The following is a 284-nucleotide window of genomic DNA, read 5'->3' on the forward strand; positions in this document are numbered from 1 at the left end:
ACCTCACCTCACCTCTCCTCACCCCCCCCATCCCCCCTTCAGCCAGTTTATTTACCACTCAGTATGTGTCGACTCCAGGATGAGCCATATGCTAGCACGTGAACTTGGAGAGAGAGAGAGAGAGAGAGAGTGTGTGTGTGCGTGCGTGCGTGTGTGTGTGTGTGTGTGTTCCTTATGATGAGTGCATTGACAAATCTCTTGCTAATCAAACTTTTCTGTGAGCAGTTAATGTCATGATGTAGTTTTGGTTTAACTTTATTTTCTTGTGTTATTTTTTTCACGCA

Source organism: Seriola lalandi, unplaced genomic scaffold (assembly GCF_002814215.2).
Source record: "Seriola lalandi dorsalis isolate HSWRI2012SDOR001 ecotype SW California unplaced genomic scaffold, Sedor1 jcf7180002054981, whole genome shotgun sequence".
In the NCBI taxonomy this organism is placed as follows: domain Eukaryota; kingdom Metazoa; phylum Chordata; class Actinopteri; order Carangiformes; family Carangidae; genus Seriola; species Seriola lalandi.